Below are 19,534 nucleotides of genomic sequence, written 5' to 3'. Positions count from 1 at the left end.
GCAGCACTTGATCCTGGAGGATTCTTGAAACATACACGGTTTCACCAAGGAAATCTGTAAGCAAAGATCGTCCTGCTGGTCAATACAGACTTTAAACTAACTCAACTTGATGCAGCCTGGAGTTTCTCCTGCAGTGCAGCAGTGAGTTTTTTATCACACAGATTGTGATTGATTGTGTTGTTTGTTTCTACTTTCCCTAAAAACTCTTTTTCCCCGACATCTTGACGTGCTGCTCTGATTACCGCAAAGCGAACGTAGAGTTTTATCGACCAATCAGTCACCTGCTAAGCCGAATCAGACGGATCCTGACACATCTCATCTTGTTATCAGCGTCTTTCCTAGACGACGGCGTAAAAAAAGAAATCTGACTTAAGGACTCAGAAGCAGAAAAATATCAATTCAAAACTGCCTTTTGTGTTGCCCATAAGGAGTTCTTCTCCTGACAAAAGACAGCCATGCCCCACATGTCATTAGTCATTTACAGCCAATTAGGATTCAGTGATTTCTTATTTCCCTGGTAACAAGTCACAGTGACACATCTGACCGCTGGTAGCAGCGACAGGCACACTGGACCTTCATCGTCACCTGGTTACCAGTGTGAAATGGTCACAGTTTCAGATTCAGGCACCAAAACTACTTGGTTAGGTTGAGAGAAAGATCATGGTTTCACTTAAAAATGTTCATTATAATAAGTCAACACTGACTTCCAGCTTAACATGGGGCATGAACAGCGGCCTCCTGTGTTTGTTTGACCCTTCCATCCACTCCTCCTCCTCCTCCACACGCAGACTTTCTTGCACTTTATACTTCATCACCTGACTTCTAAACATGGGAAGTAACGACCTGCTCGCACAGAGGACGAACGCTCTGGTGAGGGCGGGCTGCTGTGCGTGTTGTTTCAAAGCACGTCCTCTTGGCACACGCAACACGTTTGAGCTGCTGATTGCAGCCTTTTTTTTAAATGTCCCATTTCTCAGCAGCTTTTATTTGTAAAACTGCAGCAAAAGACAGAAATGTTGCTTTGGCTGGTTGATTGTAATGTGCTTTTCTCTGTTGATTTTTAGTTACTGATCAGAAAGATTAAACATCATGTGGAACACCAAAGCAGCAAAACTGCTGACTTGGTGTCTTCTTGCTGTCCTATCGGTGTGTGTTTATGTGTGTGTGTGTGTGTGTGTGTGTGTGTGTGTGTGTGTGTGTGTGTGTGGAGTCAGAGGTGGTTGTCATTACACTACTTAATTAGAGAGGTGACAAAGTCCTCATGCTGCATGAGTAATGGAGGGGATTGTGCAGCCAACGTTGCCCATCAGGCCCAGAGCACATGATGACTCTCATCAGCGAACTCATCCCTGCCTCCTGACCTTTCATCAGCTGCAGACTCATCAATTCCCCTTTCTCCCCTTCAACAGAAACACAGAGTGAGGGACTACTCTTTGTTTGCATGGCAGGTAACGTCCAGAGAAGCTGCAAAGGATTTCACTTAAGAGATCCTGTCTAATCAATGAACACTGTACTGCTCTCAGCATGAAGGAGTGGATCGATTTACTGATAAATCAAGAGTGTGGCGGTTCTTGTCAGCTCTGCTGAGTGATTAAGTGTCTTTCAGCTCATTGTGATGGTTAATGGCTCATAACTTCACTGATTTGGATCAGTCTCATCAGGGTCAGATAAAAACTACCTGCACAGCAGCAAACAGCAGACAGACACAGTTAGCAGCTCGCTGGTGAGCACAGCGGAGCATTTAGCTGCTGAAGAGCCTGATATTTTCCTCAGGAGTTGGTGGAGACCAAAAATGACCCCAAAAGAAGTTAAACTGTTCACTGCAAGTACTGCATAAGGCACTAATGTTTCCCCCAAGCAGCCAAACAATCCATTGGAGAAGATTTAAAGAGCAACTTAAGACCAGCTGTAAATGTTGTTTTTGCTGACCTCCGGCGGTTTAACATCTCACCTCAGCGGTGATGAATTAGTGTAATTTAAGGTACGCAGTGACATCTCTTTAAGCACACCAAGCTGTTCAAAGTGTGGCAATAAACAGGGGCAATAAACTTCAACCTTTCAAATGCAGATGGTAAAAAAAACTAGAGCTGCAATGATCAGTCTATGAATCAATTCGTCAACTGAAAGAAAATTAGTTGGATTTTGATAATCGCTTAATCATTTCGGTCATTTTTCAAGCATAAATGTCAAAACTTTGCCAGTTTCAGCTTCTTAACTATACGGACTTCCTATTTTTTTTAGTAATTTATGACAGTAAATGCAAAGTCTTTGAGTTTTGGTAATCTAAGACCCTGGATACACAGCAGTGCATAGTGTGAGCAGAGGTGCTGTAGTTGTTGTTAAGCTACAAAGCACAGACTACCATCTGCATCTCACAGCTAAAAAATGATTATCACGGAAGCAAAACCAGCCGATCCTGCAAGCCACTGGTTTAACGTGCGCTGCCTTGGTACAGCATGCATGTGGATTTGACAGTTTTTACAAATATAGACGATAAGGAATTTGTCATCCTCCGCCCCAGCTCAGAACCCCAGGCTGCTAATGTTTGCAGTATTTAAAGGCTCCTGCTGAGAGCCTGTGTTTCATAACCAACTTCAACAATCACTGCTCACGTTCTACATTGTGATAAACATGTGTGAGAGATAAATGAGGAGTCATAATGATATTTTCAAACACATTTGTCATTTTCTATCCTCCACTGGCCCTTATTCCTGAAGAACACCGTGTTTTAAACTGTTTTTTCAATGCAATAACACCCTGGAGTTCAAACCGGGGCTACTCTTTCTTGAAGCTCACAAATCTTTTGTGCCATGCAATTTTGCACCTCACTGAGTTTTATCTTCACAGAAAAATCATTTGAGATTCTGAGAACATATTTCAGTCTGTAAATGGTGAAAAGCTGCAACACAGAGAGAGCATTTCCACACACCTCCACACTGTGTATTCAACAGAATATACTGCAGCAGCGCTGCAATTATAATGGCACTAAACTGTCTCCAATTTAATCCAATACATTTCAACAGCACAACAAACCTACAGCCTCCAAAATTACCATAGATTTCACCATAACGAAAGAACACCTCTCATAATCTCAATGAAAACTGACAAGCATATGACAAGAATATGACAAGCTTCATAAAGGCTGGATTTATTCCTGCACTGAGTAGCTACAGTTGGTGTACCTCAAGAACTGGTAAATCAATGTGCATTTAAATAACGTTGCACAAGACAGACACCATCCAAGAGTAGATGGAGTATTGTCAGACAAAGGCTGAAATACATTTCTCTGCTCAAACAGCTCGCAGAGAGATAGGATCTAAATCGAACCAAGAACACAAACCATTTAAGACAGACTCGAGATGGAAATACAGAGGTCAGACAGAAACTCTTGTCTGAGGTCGCAAGGAGAAACAGTAAAGAAAGTTTACCATATAAGTAAAACACCAACAGTGTTTGAAAAGCTATCGCACGCAGAAAAGGATCTGAAATTGACTTACAAGATTGACTTTACATCATCCTACATATCTGTGCCAAGAGATGCTGAATAGCTTTTTATATCAAAAGTACAAGAGCAACTCTAACTGCAACTTACATAATTAACAGAGTCTGCACAAGCTGTAGCAAGTGACAGTTTAAGGAGGCGAGCATTGATTTCATGTAACACATTAGCTTTGCAATTCTAGCTTTGTTTTCAAATCCACAGTATGCTACCGCCTGCAAGCTAAGCACAGCTCAACAACACTCAGGTACCCTCGGTTTCTATTTACTTTCATGTACTTCAAATAATTAGACTTTTACATTGCACTTGAATTGCAGGCTGTATGCATTGAGCTCTGGCACCCTCTTGATGTTATGTTTACTTATAATGTTACGGTGGAAGGTAGGCAGTAAGCTCCACCCCTTCAATGATGTGCACCTATTGATGGCACCTGCACTCATTAGCGCAGCTGGAGCTAATCAGCTGGGCTGCCCTATAAAAGGAGGCTTGTGGCTCTGCTTTAGTTGGGTGTGTGATACCGGAGAGCTAACGCCTTCAGTTGGCTCTCCTGGTTTTGTGTGTGGCATTGATGAATGAATGAGTGTGTGAATGTTCTTAAACTGTAGTGATTCTTTCTTTTCCAGAACTTCACTCCCTCCTTTTTAGTGACTCAATTTTTGTTTTTGGGCTCATTTCTTTTGTTCCTCTATCGTTTTGATAGAATTAGTGGGTGTTTGTGGATGAGTTACTCCCCATCACCTTTTAGACCCCAAGAGGCCCATTTTGTGTTGAGTGCAGTTTGTTTTTTTTTGGTTTCCCCTACCAGCGACCGCCATTAAGTTTGTTTTGAGGGGAAACGCAACAATAATCAAACATAATTGTTAATAGAGGGCTGTAAAAGGGTGTATTGTGTTTGTTATTCCTGTTATTAGCTTGCAGAGTTGCAGATTAGAGTCAATAGATTTAAAGGTAGACGTACAGGAAGCTGCATGTCGTCTGGACAATATAACCAACATGTTCAAGGAATCACAAAGTTATTTTTCTCAGTAACTAGTTACTTTTCAATGGCAGTAATCCTGTAATGCAGCAAGTTACTTTTAAAAGTGACCTTACCCAACACCGGTTGCCGGTAACTTTCATTAATGTTAATTCTGTGAGGTGGTGAAACAAAATAAACTTCTGGATGTTTGTGCATGTTGGCCACAGACGGCTTTGTGGAAGAGCATCATGATACTTTAAGATTTTTTATGTTTGAAAAAATAATAAATGTGTCTTTATGCTGCTCGTTTAAGGCCAACAGAGTGGCAGGTCTTTTTGTACAAACCGCTCACCTCATGTCAAATCTCCCAGTCACACTTTTAAGCACATCATGTCATCGTTTCAAGCAAATCACCTTAAAACCTCTGAACTGAGGCCCTGAAGGATTCAGAGCAGTGAAGCAGCTCATCCTGTCAGTCTGTGAGACCAGCGCTCATGTTAGCTTAAGCAACTGCACAGCAGAGCTGTCAACAGCAGCATTACATGACAGACATCATATCGTCATTATTCCCATAACTGTCCAGCTACAGCAACTGGTATCAATAAACATAATGACATTTTTAATGTAGGTCCTATGTAGGTCTCAAATACAGGCTTCTACTTTACCAATGGCAGTAGCTACCAAAACTACCAATGAACAAACATGGAACAGCATTGAGAACCGATAGGAAGTGAGGGCTTTCATGTGGTCTGTGACCCAGGCTGAACCTTGTGCTCACTGTCTGCAGATTAACATTGTTCTCACTCATGGTTCCAGGTCTTAGCTATTAAGATAATGAATTGCTGCTGCTCATGTTTCACAGATGCTCAAAACTGCTCCTCTAAAGCTCTCCACAAAATGTCTCACATAAATTGAAATCTGGCTTCCTCTCCGAGCATCTGGGCTGACGCTCCTCAGGAGGACGGAGGAGGAGACGGCTCGGCTGCCTGTGATTCAGGATGAAACCTCATATCCATTTTGCAGCTGAGAATGTGAAAATGGAGGGATTTGTTGAACTCAGAATAATGTGAAGGTGTGATAATGTGCTGTATAACGCCTTGTCCTGGCAAACAGGAATGTAATGAAAGCAGAGGAATTTTCGATAACGTGCTCTGTCTCTGCCGGGGTGCTGATACCTGAAGGATAATGGATTCCATGTTGCTGTGACCCACACTGGCAAAGCTATCAAAGAACAAATCGGTGGCCCAAGGAAAAACAAATAGTGTCCTTCCAAAAACGCTTATCTCAGACCTGCGTTTGGGAGAGTGTAAAGTTGGCTGGTAGGCATTTCATTACATATGCAGACAAAAACAGCCTTACTATTATTGGAAGAGGGAAATGATCGGACTGGGCTAGTGCTTCTATCTGTCAATAAAACAGTTACATGAAATGGGATCTCTGGTAGCACTACAGAATACCAAGTAAGTTTCCTCTTTGTAATGGTTCAGAGTGCTTCTATTTCTCAGGTTTATAGCACCATGAAACGCATGCAATGAGCTGCCTTACAGTGCCTCACAGACCGAGGAACAGTCCAACACAAAGAAATAAAAAAAGGATAAAAAGAGGAAGAACTTCTTCCATATTTGTCTTTTAAGTAGAAAGTTGCATTTATTTCTAAGTAATTGTTATTTGCTTCGCTACTGCGTCTTAAAACGTGGCATCAGGACAGGGCGCTGTACAACAAACTCTCCTGTATGAAGACTACAACACAGCAATTCTATCCCTATTTAATGTCTGTTTTTTTAAGCGCTTGTTTTCTTTCTTATCCCATCTGTTCATTCATCTGCACTGTATATCATTATTTCATTATTCATATAGTGCGGAAGCGAACAGATGAAGGAAAAGGATTAAAGAAGCAGTGATAAAGCAAAACATTAAAAAGTAAAGTGAGTAGTGCATTTGTGCAAGAGATTTTGGTAAATCACATAAGGAAAGGAAGAGCTAACCTTTACAGTAATCTTTTACATTATTGCATTTCCTATGTGAATATAAATTCACTGTAACCCTGAATAGAGTAAGAGCGATATCTCTGTAAAAATAGGAAATAAATAAAGCCATTAGCGATAAGCAGCCTCAGTGATTTGTGAGGACACTGAACCCTCGTCTTTAGGAGAGCGACAGAGCTGCACAGCTGGCTAATATGATGGAGTCACACTCAGACGCCTAATGAGGGTCAATTAAGTGTAGGTGTCTGTAATTGTGGAAACAAGTGGGCAACATTTAGAAGGCAGACAACTTCAAACGCTGCTTACACTCTGCCAATCTCATATTCACTTCACTTGGCCGCATTTATGTAAATATCAAACTAATTTGAAAATGTACCAGAGAAAAAGAGAGACTTTCCACACCTGTACCACTCAGGACGTTACCTCAAAGCAACATTATGCAACAATCCATATTTTTTGCAACTTGGCACGCAATACACTTCTGTCACATCCAGGTGATTTCCAGCGGCTCCAACTGGGACTCTGATGTGGATTTTACGGACAAAATATTGTCTGGTTTTCCCTCTGATGTCCTCCAGCTGCTCTGCCTCATTTAAAGAGTGTCCTGATAGCTTCACTTGCAAAAGTAACCACTCACTGCCATTAAATGTAGCTGCTATTAGCTCATTAGCTCAGTTAGCCATGAAGCTGGTGCCTCTATTAGCCGACTCACCCAGCCACAGCGCTCCTCGCCAGCGTTCCCCACTGGATCTCCCTCACCTGATGCTGAAAACCTCCTCCTGGTGGTCCCAGAAGCTCCTGTGCTGGCGGAGTGAACACAAATACTCCTAGCTCTAGTCCAGGCAGAGTCAGCTAACTGCACAGCTAACTGAGCTAACTAGCTCACAGCAGTTACACTTAGCAGCAGTTAGCAGTTACTATAGCAACAAGTAGAGCTCCACCACGTTATTTTCTCTGTAAAATCGTACCCAGTTTCATGAAAATCAGTGAATAAATTTCTAAAGTTTTTGTACAGTAATCAGTGAGGCCGGCCTCCAGAAACACTGTAAACACTAAATTCATCACAATCAGTGCCCCAGAGCAATATTTTCCAAGGTACTGTAGCTGTCATATTTTTGGGACGTGTGAACGTGGAGTAAGTTTGAGAAATGATAGAAACACACTGAGAACACCACGCTAGCTTCTTCTTAGCTCAAGATAACTAGTTGGTGGTGTGTGACGTGATGCAGGAAAGCATAACGCATTCGCGCCAGATGACACACCTGTTCTGCTCTGCAGTTTCCTGGCCTTCGTCACCCACCTCCTCACCAGCATCTCATCTCCTCGTCAGCCCTGCAGATATACTTAACCGGCCCATTCCCACTCTGTCAGTTCATCCCAGTTGCTTTAATGGTTTCTTGCGTCACGCTTTTTAGGTTAATGGCCCTGTACCCACCCACCTGCACACTTATCTACCTAACTGTTACCCAGGATGAGACATTTGATGGGGGATAAGGGTGGATGCCATCCTCCTTGTTGGAAAAATGACCAAAATGCATCCCCTTTGTTAACCAGCCACCTCTCCTCTCCTTCCTCTTTTAGCAGAGAGGGTGCAGAGGCAGAGGGCTTGTTTAGTTGAATACGTCCGTCTAGTCTGTCTGACTCACTGATCCTTTATCTGACTGAGCTCTGTGTAAGTTAGAATCTGTGGCCCTGACCAGGACTCCGAAGTATCAGTAGTCTAACTGAGTATTGATGAATCTGCGGTGCTGTCCGTGGTGCTGAAGTAGCAGACAGATCCTTAATTGTGCCTTTTTCTCTCAGTCTGTCAGTTTCATCTTGGATCAATAATGTTATCTAAGCTTTATACAATGAATACTCCATTGTATACTATACTGTTGCCTATGTACTCCATACAGTACAGTCACCCTAATGATCAAAGTGAGAGGTAGCGCTGTGAAAGAGTAGGAGGATCATAGAGACACACTGCTGCCTCTTCCTGTAATATTTATATCATTATTCTGTGCTGCTGAACATACAAGCCCAGACAAAGCCACCTCAGAAAAATTATCTTAGGGGAGACACGACCACAGATATGGTTTTTACTATGAGGTTAGGGTTAGCATTATGTCGCGTTAGGGTTTGGGCCATGCTGTGTACCTGCCTGCCCCCCTGCACCAGCCTGTAAGCCTCGATGCATCATTAGACCACCGAAATCAAACTGCTGCATCTGGATCAGCGCCCGGCTGCCGCTCTGCTTCACTGCTGTGAAGGTTTCAAAAACATGCCATTACCTAAAAAACAAATCTTTAACCAAGCCTTTGATTGCTCAAGTTTGACAGTTTTAACTTCGTGTCTCTACTGTACACCCCTGCTGCATCCAGTGAGCATCAAAATCAGACTTCAGTCACAACAGATTCAGTGATTTGCAATAGAAATATTTACAAGCAAGAGTATTTTAGAGAACTTAGCAGGTAGAGTTAGGGTTAACATCAGCTATTAGCTTAAACTAATGTTTTTGTCTTAGCTTATCAGACTGTGATAACAGTTTCTACATATTTTAGTGACAGTTATAAACTCTGATAAAGGTTGCCGCTACATATGTGACTTTCCAAAACATCGCAGCTGACATGACAAAGTTTCATGGCTGTCAAAATATGGACAGACCATTTATCTAGTACTGATATTTACTAAATTATTCATGGCTTATTGCCAAAGTCGTGCTCAGTGAAAATTAAAATCTGTTGTGTGCATGATGGAGAAACCACTATGTTTTTATTCAAATGGCCTTTTTCACAGAAGACATTTTGACATGTCACAGCAGGAAAGGCAAAGGTGCAAATAATAATACTAATGGTCTGTATGCAGTGTGCTGGCATGCTATGGAAAAATTGAAAATAACTAAATTGGGGAACACAAAGAGATACAAATCAATATGACACACACACACACACACACACACAAACACACTGATAACTAGCTACATGTCTAACTGCAAATTGTCTCATCACCAGTTGTCAAATGCAGAGACGAACTATGCAAATATAATTGGAAAATGAGATAGAAAATGTATTTCTAAGGACATTTACGGAGAGCAGGGCGCCTGACGATGGTGCAAAATAACCGTCAACGTCTTCAGAACAGCAAACAGTGTTTTTGTTTTTTTTTTGAAAAATGCATTACATCTGGCAGAGAAAATTACTGCATGTTGATTGTTCAAAACTGTCAGTGATGTTCACACATTTGTTAGTCTGTGTCAGTAGCTTTTGTCCTCGCACAGAAGCAAGATGGCTTTTTCTGAGGCAGACAGGCCATTTTGTTGGGCAGGAAAGCTACAAAGTAGCCTGCTCACATTTCTTTTCGGAGTGCTGTGAAGCAACGCGTTTCCTGCTGGGCAAAAGTGACATCGATCCTCCCTTAGCCCAGCAGCAGGAAGTTCTTTCAGGGGAATCAATGGAGGAACTCATTAATCATTACTGTAAGGTAAACAGAGGCTTGTTTTGCTACTGTTCACTATTTTGTTTATCTCCAGGCAAAGGCAAACGCAGATGATAGCCTTAGCTGACCAGGAATTGACTAAAACCAACACAGGTTCGTGGTCTCTGTCCCCCGCTGAGAGAGGGGGGAGGGGTGCATGTATGCAAACATGACGTGACATGAAAGCCAAGATGTCTCATTCACACTTTATAATCACAGCTGTACAGTTTCTCTTAATTCCACTCGTCTCTCAATTTGGCTTCGAGGCTGCACACCCAAAAAAATTCCCCTTTCATCTTTTCATCCTTTGTGAAAATCAAAGTCAGGCGACAGAATGAGGTAAACTGTGTGCGTCTGGTTGATTCAGTGTTGGATGAGTCAACTTGAGAATCAAAAATGTTGCTTGTGTATATGCAGAGAGGCACATGAGTGTGTGTGTAGTATGTGGGTGTGTGATTGGATTTAAGTCACTTGTTGGCCGTAGAAACACAAACGTTCAGAGATATCTACAACATCTAACAGGCAAAGTCCAACATAGTTATCAGTTTAATCCTGCCTATATGTTTTTGCCCCAAGGGTTCTCGTTTTGTGTCAGTGTATAATAAGGAGGACAGTGTTTCTGTTCTTATGCCCAGCACGAATAAATCTACAGTCACTGCCTTTTCATCAAATTACCAAACATCCATGAGAAATACTGGATTTATGCAAATGCGCAAACGCAGAAACAATCCGACCCGGCGTACTCCTAAAGCTTCACTCCTTAATTGGAAATCTGCATCCTGAGACAGACTTTAGATCAGCCCACACTCCTTTCACATACATTCAGAAAAGCTGATGTGTACACAGTTATATCTGTTGTAGACAAATGGAAGGTAAAAAAAGAAGGAAAATCGAAGGTGAGCACTTTAAGTATTTGCATGTACATTAGTGCAGAGCCAGAACGTCTGTTTGATTGGGTAATTAAGCTAAACGCGACGATTCCCAGACAGACTCTGGCGTGTCTTCCAGTCCTGTTCCAGGTTTCCTGTGCCATCACAAAGAATAGAAAATAAGAGACAAAAGGCAACAAAAAAAACTTGGCGTCTCTTATGAATAATGCAGGAATCCCTCCAGCTAGTCATTAACAGCAGGCACCCTTCCTAACCGATTCATCAAAATCAGGCCAGTGGTGTATCAGTTATAGCCTCTGAGACTCTTAAATCTTGATCTTTATTAATTGCATCCTTAACCTGCCAATCTGTGTTATTTTTAAATGTCAGAGCAGAGTGACAGCAGTGTTTTCAACTGCTTTCAGAGGCAAAATACTTTGACAGAGCAACCTCTCGTCCAACAGATTAGCACATATATGTAACATTGTGGGATATTTGTAAATGTCTTTTATAGCTACAGCACCATAATTATATAAGTGTCTTGTAAAGCTAAGTGCCCTTTTATGATTTAAAATCATTTTTTACAGCCACTAAGTGTTACTGGCATTTTTGGTACAGAATGAAGGTATAAGTGTCATTCAAATGATATTTGCATAGGATATTCAGTAGGCTGCATTCAGCTTGTTTACAATCCAAATGTGCAGAGGTGTATGAAACGTCCACGAGGTGAAAGTTAAACTAGACTAATGCCAGTGCAAGAGAGCCTGAAAGCTTTAAGATTCCTGGAAACACATTATCAGAGCCACTTAAATTAAAGCATGTCAATAGAGGGGCAACAGCACATCCGCTGCAACATTAGCAGGAAGAACAAAAGAGAGGCTGCAGAAAGCAGAACAAATTTAAGCTCCCATTCAAGCAAAAAGGTTTGTTTTTGATAAATGAATCCATTTGCCTTCACAGCGGAAAAAGTGTTTGCTCTGAATTTGTGCATCAGCTTGTTTTGTGTACTGACTAAGTGCCACAGAATGAGAGTGAAAATGAATGAGTTGCTCGGTTAATGTTATATAATCTTTTGGTTGAAAGGCCAAATGCATTGATTTTACAGTTTGGGCAAAGCAGAAAGCACACAGTGAAATGGAGGAAAAGAAATTCGCTTTGACTGCCCAATAGTTTCCAAAATATCCCTCTAAATCTGTTGCTGATTGCATTGCTCCTTGTGAGAACACAGTTCAAGATACTACTGGCATCATCTTGACCATTAGCGGTTATTTTCAGGTGGTACCTTCACCATCTGGGTTGCTTCCTTTCATGAGGAAAAGCAGATTACAAACACGAAGCATGAAGCAACAAGCTATTTGGGCCTCAGTGCTTTCAAGGTTCTTAAATCATATATATTCTGCTGTTTAATATATAATATAATGTCTTTTTAATGTCCCCATCAGGAGGGGGAATTCTGCTCTATGAGCGTCAGTTCTGAACATATAATTCAACATTCAAACGTGTCATTTAGAGGCATCTGAGCAGGGTATTTTCACTGAGCTGCCATCACTAAAAGACGTCTGAATGTGGCGAAAAGATGAGCTCATGGGAGGATGGTTTGAATCGGCCAGAGAATTATTAACCTCTATCATGAACAGATGATAGACTCTAAACTATTCCCATTCGCTCTTGTTATTCATTAAGGTGTTGTTGCTGTTGTCGTTGTTTTGTGTTATGCCTTCATATTTTTTGTATTATGAGGTCATCTGGCTGACAAACCGAGTTCAGGCATCTTTGGATTTTCTTCAGATGAAGCTCAAAGTTCTGCCGATAGTTCTCTATGACATATACTATTCACCCAACTCTTCTTCAGCAAATAAAAAACTAAACACCTCCATAGATCAGAACCTGTAATTAAGAAGCCTCTAATAAATGGCTGCATTGTAGCACCGTACACTCTCTTTCACTCACAGGGCTACCATGACGGTGCTGGCCTGAGCATCAGGAGCAACTTAGGGCTCAGTGTCTTGCCCTAGGACACTTAGACAGGTGGGACAGACATTGAACTGCTAACCCTGCTGTGATTAATGCACGACCCAGTCCACCTCCTGAGCCACAGGAACACCCTGGCAGGACAGCTGTCCTTGATCCAGGCTGTCCTGAAGGTTCAGCAGAAGAAGAGCGCCGCTGTGACATTCAGTAAAGGTGATGGACCAGTGCGCAGCGGGGTTATGGTACGTGCCCACAGCCCGCCGGGCGTCCAGGACACCCACGACAAGGGCTGCACCTCTGAATGTGGAGGCCGTAGTTAGGACGCAGACACATGCTCCCCAAATGGACTATGGAAGCCATTACATTAATTCTGAATCAACGGCCCATTCTTCTTCATTTCCTGGCTGACATCTCTCCCTGTCATCGTTTTGTGTGTCTCTCCTCAATAGTCTCCAATGAATAATCAGACACCTTCATAAAAAACACATCCACTTAAGCGCATTCACACAGGAGCTGCCCAGCACTCCAGCAGCTGTCCACCAGCTGTTGAATGCCTTGCTCAAAGGCACAACAGCATGATGGAAAACTGCCTATTTTCCCTGCGCAGATTTTCCACAGAGAGGAGTCAAAGAAAGAGGACTTCAACACAAAGGCTAATTTGCGCAACCAGCAGGGCCTCCCCTTTAAGTGGATATACGATAGTGATATCTCACAAATGGAAAATGACAATTAAAAAGGGAAGTAAGAGAAGAGGGATCTCTTTAATATTTGCTCCTATAAGCTGCTCTGCAATGAGCTGAGCAGCAAATTAAAATGAGAAAACGTCATTGATAGTTTAATCAGGATTGCTTCTGTATGGTATAAATTAAATACACTTTCCTACATTTAGCAAGTTATTTATGGATTGCTGATTGGAAAATGGGGATTTACTGACAAAGGCTGAATTAATTACACATCAAACGTTTAATTAGGCTGCTGGGGTAACTGTAGGTAATCATATAACCTTAAAAGAAATGAAATATTAACACTACGTTGGCGCAGTTTTCTTTTCTAACTGCCTCCTCTTTTGTCATGTGCTCAGCGAGAGCGTGCATGATTTTATTTAAGAGATTGCCAGAAAAATGACAAATTCACACTCCTGTGTGAATCCGGTTGTTAATTGGGTTTGGACAACGCAGAACAACGCGAGATTACGCTCCCGGAGCAATAACAATTGTGCGTGAATGGCTGCCTTAAAAAGTTATCTTCTCTTACCTTTTGGGAGAATTATGAGAGGTGATCAGCCTGGACGCGCTTCCTCACTGCTGTTATGATGATGGACGCAACAAAAGGTGGGTCAGTGGTTTAAAAACGTGCAGAAGCTGGAGGGAGGAAATTATTATTATTGTCGCATTGATGGGAAAAAAAAAGGGAAAAAAAAGAAAGCGGATTTGAGCCGCTGTCCCTGTGAAGCAGCCTGCTGGAGGCAGCAGAGTGGAGAGGTGATGTTCAGCCAAATCCTCAGCCCGCATCTGATGCTCAAGTCTCTCTTTTCCTTTCTTTTAAATCGAACATGCTGTCACCGTCATGTGACCATTCCCCGCCGTCCAATGCGCGCCCTACTACTCCTCCATCCACACACACCAAATAACGCTGCAGCTTACTGTGCAGCTTTTAACAGCTGGGGGGCAAAAATGCACGTCCGCCCTCCACACTTTGCATAAAACTGGCTGCCGTGAATGCACGGCAAGCAAAAAAAAAAAAAAAAGCTGTTTGGAATAATTATGAGGGATTTTAAGGACATCTGCTCGTTTTCACGCTGCTCATAATGTAGTGAGAGGTTGGCAGGGCTTCGCTAAGAGGAGAAACCAAAAACAGAGCAGCTCTCTCACTGAACTTCAGGGAAATATGTTGGTATTTTTGCACACTTTTCCTCCTGCTTGATGCAACCCGGTTTTCTTACACACACCATCCCCTTTTCATGCCTCATCCATCTCTGGTGTCATTCTGTGTCCATCAGCGATTTGTGTTTGGCTGTATTTTGCCTCAGGCGATGCTGATGTGACTACAGCTGTGTTAAGCGCCATGAATCCAGCCGGAGAAATGATGGATCCCATCAGGGTGATGGCTAAAAGCGCTGTTGCCGGCCCACTAAAGCAGAAAGTTAGATTTGGATATATGATTAAAGAGTGGTTCTGTTTGAGAATGAGCCCTGAGATGGTTGTGTGCGATTAAAAAGGGTAAGATATGAAAAAACACTTCAACAGGTGCTGGACCAGTTGTTTTTAGCCTCTTCAGGAAATATCAACAACTACAGAATGGATTCCCATCAAACTTCAGACATTCATGATCCCCAGAGAGTGAAGCATTCGGGCATTATTGATTCTCTGACTTCTCCCTCAGTGCCATCAGGTTGACATTTGTTGTTTTGAGTGAAATGTCTCAGCAACTATTGGATAGATAGATCACGTCCCTTCAGTTATGAAATAACTTTTGTGATCTTCTGGCTTTCCAGCGCCGTCATCAGGTCAAGACTTTCATTCATCCAGTATTTTCATTTATGTGCTTGAGGGATCTCCGCCTGTAGAGATGTGTCCGGTCTCTGCAGCCTCTTGTGAGAGCCAGCGATTAAAGTTTAAAGCCCTGATGGTATCCGTTGTTCATTTCACCAGACAATAGGAGGATGTTTGACATGTAACAACAAGAAACTGATATTTATCCCCCCTTGAGCATGAATTTAATGGCAGCCTAGGCATTAGATTATGACTGCGCGAAGTTCACAGTTTGGCCAGGGCGTGGTGGTCGAGGAGGGATCAAGCAGTGTCTAAAAGGAAAGGGTTCATCCTCTGGAGAGAATAAATATGTTCTGTAAATTTCATGGCAGGGACGCACTGATCCAGACTGGTACTGGTGCTAAAATGACTGTGGTATCTGCCATGACGTGAAAGATTCACATTAAATGCAAAGACTTTAGCAATGTCATTCTGAAATTCAGTGTTTCTGCACTCAGTTACATTCATTGAGTCACAACATGGGCGCCGACTCAATCTTAAACACTACGTTAATCCCTGGACTCATGCTACCATAAACGATCCCAGTGAATTCCACACAGAGAAATTTACAGACTTAAAAATGAGGAAAAAGAACCAAAACCATTAGCAATCATCCTCTTGATCAATGAATATCCAAAGTAAATGTGGCCAGTTCTTGTTGCACATTTTTCTCTGGATCAGTGTTGGACACTGCTCTCCATTGGCTGAAACACTACATGAGAGGAGACTGTCAGTGTTCTACCAGCTGGATGAGTTCAGGAAATGTGGGACAGATTTGCATTGTGGTGATTTGATATGTGCAAAATCAGCAGGCAATCAGCAAAACCTGATCTTGAGTTGTTGCTACGACGCTTCTTGCCACGAAAGAATGGTTTGGATTGGTCTCATGTCATCAAAGTGGGCGTGGTCTGGCCTAGCAGGAAGTGCAAACACATGGTTAGTTGTATAACGTCCCACTTCTCAATGATCAGGCTGCTAATGGAAATGAAATTAGGTAACAACCTGTACTTTTACATCACCGTCCCTCATTACCCAAACATGTTAGCTAATGTGGGACAGCACTGTTCCAGTAAAGTGGGACACAGTTTTATGCTTAATTTATGCTATAAGACTAAAATATAATGAGCTGTCATCAGCATGCCTATAAGACACGGCCCACACCTGATTCCTGCCATAACCTCTACATTCTGCATTGAATTACATGCTTAATTGTTTCTTGTTTAATTAAAGGTTTTGCATCCACTGAGCAGCAAAGAGGTCTGATTTTTAATCTAAATATGACTGTCCCACTTCACCAAACAAGCTGTCTCACATAACCTGAGTGAGAGGAGGTCGTGGTATGTTTGAAGGTGTGCAGCTCCCAAAAAAAGGTGTTTTCCCCTTTAATTCCAGCATTAAAATGGCCTTAAATGATATATAGAGGCATCGCTGGAGTAAGTTAAAAGTTTTTTGGGGAAGGTTTTTAAAAGTCTGTTGGAGCATCTACCAAAAAGTGTCATAGCTTCTTGTTGCTATGCGTCAAAAATCTACAACTCTGCATCACTCGCGCAGCCCACACCAACATGTGGTACCTAAGACAAAACCTTCCTTTTGCAGCCAAACCCCGGAGCCTTTAGCGAAAGCAGCTTCTCCCGCGCAGTGACACCAGCAGCTCGTATCTATTTTTCAAAGATGAATTAAAAGCCAGAAAGAGTGGAGAGGGAAATCCTCTGTTGACGGTCTTTTCTATAATGCATGCCAAACAGCCTGCAGCAGTTGAGCATCTCTTGTGTAACAGCATTATTTGGATGCATTTTAATGAAGAGGGTATTACCTCAGCCTCCAAACCTCACTGTCTGCGGCCGCACCTCTGCTGCTAGATGAGGCCTGGGGCCCTCTTCGTGAACTCCTAGTCCAGTTTCTGGGAGGCGATTGCTGTCTTGCTGTTCAGTGCATAGACTGCATGCTTTTCGGCAGCATCAAAATGAGTCATGTGTGTTTTCCTTGTATCTCTTTTGTTCCCTGTTTCTTCATCTTTTCCACTGGCTGTTCATCCGTGCCTTCGTCCCCTCTTCCTTTCTTTGTCTTTATTTTCTTGGTGATATCCAACTCACCTCCCACAGCCTTCCGTTTGAGGTTGGCCACTGGGTTCAGGTTAGCAGCAGATCATCTCAGCCTCGTCTTTGTCCTCCAGGAGTTTTTGATTTATTCACCTCCACTTGAATAACAATCTTATTGACCACGGCATCCTTTCTCAGCAAGGACAGAACAGTCCTGTCTGCGGTGTTCAGAACGCAGCCTGAGTAAACGTGCATACATCTACTTCTCCTTCCTCCCACGCTGTGACCTCCGAACCTCCTTCCAGTTTTACATTTCTGCTGGCCTGTAAGAAGCTGACATATGTCCTTGCTTAAGCAGTCGCTACACTGGGATAGAGTCCAGAGCTAAGTCCTCATGAAGATAGCCCTGTATTATTATCACCAGCTGCAACTGCGTGGCTGGAATTGTTTTCACCTTGTGAGTCTTTGTTTTGTGGCGAAATGTGGTCCTGGAGACGCCTACTGCAGCAGGAGCTACCACAGGAGTGGTTTTCAGCACTTTGACAGGTGTTTATATGTCTGCGATAGCGTCTCAAACTGTGCGAGATGCAGTCATCAACTTCACAGCTGATATCAAATGAATGTAGAAGGTGTGGTCCCAGCAAGGGTGCTGGAAGTACAGGGGTAGGATTTACCACTTACGCCCCCGGCCCACAGTCATTTGAAGTTGTATCCCAGTTTCAATCATTCCTGTCCCCTCTGAGACATGAGGTCAAACCAGAGACTATATAGAAGGAATGGAACATTTAAAGTCACATCTTAGCACTTTATCATATCGTTATCATATCATTGCTGTTGTTACATTTTTCTTTGCTTTTATCGCATTTTATTTTATTCTGCGTTGTATGCGTACCACCAACACTCGTAGTGTCTTCAGTTTTATCGTGTTTCATTTATGTTTTTGATGCTGTCTTGTAAAAACGTCGCTCTTGTAGGACAAAAACTATCTGAACTGAACTTGAAGGAGATGCAGTGCAATTCACAATCCACATTTCTATACTATCAATGTGAAGCTTACGTCGTTCCGCTCTTGTGGAGACAGAGAGGTGCAAGAGAAAGGTCAGCCTTAAATCATGTGTTCATACTGTATGAAGTCCTGCCGGTCTGAGCCCAAATATTCACCAAATTGATATTGAGTTTTTGGAACACCTCAAGCCTATTGAAAGCAATTCAGCCATCTCTTATGACTCAATTGTCATTAGCTGGGAGCTTATTAGATTTCTGCGGCCTGGGAAAATTCAATTTCAGAAATCACAGTGAGACATTCGGAGCACGGGCCGTGGTTATGGATGAATGTCATTCGGCTGGAAGTTGCCTAAGGAGGCAGACACTCCGTCACAGTAATAGTCCAGTTAGTCTGGAGTTTAACCACATTTACAGTTTGAACGTATGTTTTAAACGTGACGTTAAGTTTGCCCTTTGTGCACCTTTATGGATTATTAGACATAGTCTTGTATAATTTAAGGAAACGGATGTGATTTAATCATAATTTGTCTATTTATCACCTCAGGTAGTAATACTGAGAAACTGTGTAATGGCAAAAGATAATTATCATTATGGGTTTCTCGTTATATAATGGTGTCCCAGCTGACTCAGAAGCAATTCAATAAGCATCATTTGCCCATCTTTATGTGAAACAGGAAAGGCGTGCTGTTCAGAGAGTGCTGTGCAGTGTTTTCTGTGAGCAGGCGGTAGTCAGGCAGAGTTGAGTGTTGAAATCAGTGAACAATCTGCAGACCGGGTCTGCTTTCGAGCGGGCTGAGCGAGGACACAGTCTGCCTGTCGGGAGAAGGGCATCAAGGCTGCCTAATAGATCTGTATTCATTATTCAGACCTTGGCTCCACACAGCACAGAAACTTTGCAGGGAAATGTCAACATGTGCCATGTGCCTGTAGCGAGCAGCCCTGTCATTTCATTTTAGAGAAATGTCTAATGAAAGGATGTTTTTCTGCTTTAGTGTCATGTAGAACAAGGAGGTTTTTTTTTTTTCACAGGTTTGCAACCTGATCTACAACCCCCAATTTTTACCCTGCGTATCCTCTTTGAAACACATAATAATTATTTCTTCCCTCTTACACATTTTAATATATGCTGCATCAGTCAGTCAACATAGTTCCAAGTGTAAGATTTTTATATGTTCCTGCTTTATGGTGGAAAGTTGAAAAGATAAGAAATAGTTCAAATTT

General features: G+C 42.3%; 1 protein-coding gene across 3 annotated transcripts in view; it reads right to left on the bottom strand.

Moving 5' to 3' along the window:
• The window catches only part of rap1gapb (RAP1 GTPase activating protein b), a 95,361-nt gene extending 81,107 nt beyond the window's left edge, over positions 1-14,254 (bottom strand). For 2 of the 3 annotated variants that reach the window (XM_076742327.1, XM_076742364.1), the window contains exon 1: positions 13,993-14,254. The gene's annotated coding sequence lies outside the window, so the exon portion shown is untranslated. The remainder of the gene's footprint in view (positions 1-13,992) is intronic. The other variant, XM_076742336.1, reaches the window with a different exon arrangement.
• Between the last annotated feature and the right edge of the window lie 5,280 nt (positions 14,255-19,534).

This window comes from Chaetodon auriga, chromosome 2, assembly GCF_051107435.1.
Source record: "Chaetodon auriga isolate fChaAug3 chromosome 2, fChaAug3.hap1, whole genome shotgun sequence".
Taxonomy (NCBI): Eukaryota; Metazoa; Chordata; class Actinopteri; order Chaetodontiformes; family Chaetodontidae; genus Chaetodon; species Chaetodon auriga.
Note: the sequence above shows the minus strand (reverse complement) of the source record. Positions and strands in the feature narration are given on the sequence as shown.